Below are 936 nucleotides of genomic sequence, written 5' to 3' on the forward strand. Positions count from 1 at the left end.
TATGATTGGCTGGCGTTACCCAAACAGGTGAACCTATCAGGGTTTGTACTTTATCGTGATTGGTCAGTTGGGTAAGTTTCATTAGCCAATTAGTGCCTGTTGTGCATATAAAAGGGGGAAGTGTTTGGTTGCTTGGGATGCATGATCCTTGATACCGCCCCTTTGTGACATGTGGCGCTTTGAATGAGTGCTAGCAGTTGGGTTATCCTCCTGTCTGTCGTGTGCTGGCTGCTGGCCAGTTTTTAGGTTTGTCCCGTTTTTAAAAATGCCTTTTTGCCTGTTAAACCGAGAGGCTTATTACCTTTGTTTGTTTTTAGATATAGGCCTGCAAGTAGCTGTAATCCTGCGTGGTGAGCGACCATGTGTATTGCAGCGTTGTACTGTTTTCTTGGTAGGTATGGGTAGTTTAAAGTTTGTTTTAAACAAGTTTTTATGCATAACTTTTTTTTCAATGTCCAGCAGGATTGATTGCACATCCAGGGGTTTCTAATGATCTTAATTGAAGCGTAACTTATCAATTGTATTTTAATAAAGTGACTTATTTCTGTCTATCCGTCTGCTCACCCTGCCTTTGGCAACGAACCTGTGTCCCTTTGCTTAGGGCTGTTATGTCCCGGTGTATTCCGGGTGGCGTAGTCGACTAGGATTTCTTATTATTGGTAATTTTCAAACTCCTGACCACTTACTGCCCCATACAGGTGCATCTCAATAAATTAGAGTGTCGTGGAAAAGTTCATTTTATTTCAGTAATTCAACTCGAATTGTGAAACTCGTGTATTAAATGCACACAGACTGAAGTAGTTTAAGTCTTTGGTTCTTTTAATTGTGGTGATTTTTGGCTCACATTTATCTCAACAAATTATATTACTTCATAAGACCAATAAAAAAAACTTTTTAGTGGATTGTTGGCCTTCTGGAAAGTATGTTCATTTACTG

The sequence above is a fragment of the Sinocyclocheilus grahami genome, unplaced genomic scaffold (genome assembly GCF_001515645.1).
Source record: "Sinocyclocheilus grahami isolate Dianchi unplaced genomic scaffold, SAMN03320097.WGS_v1.1 scaffold1613.1, whole genome shotgun sequence".
In the NCBI taxonomy this organism is placed as follows: domain Eukaryota; kingdom Metazoa; phylum Chordata; class Actinopteri; order Cypriniformes; family Cyprinidae; genus Sinocyclocheilus; species Sinocyclocheilus grahami.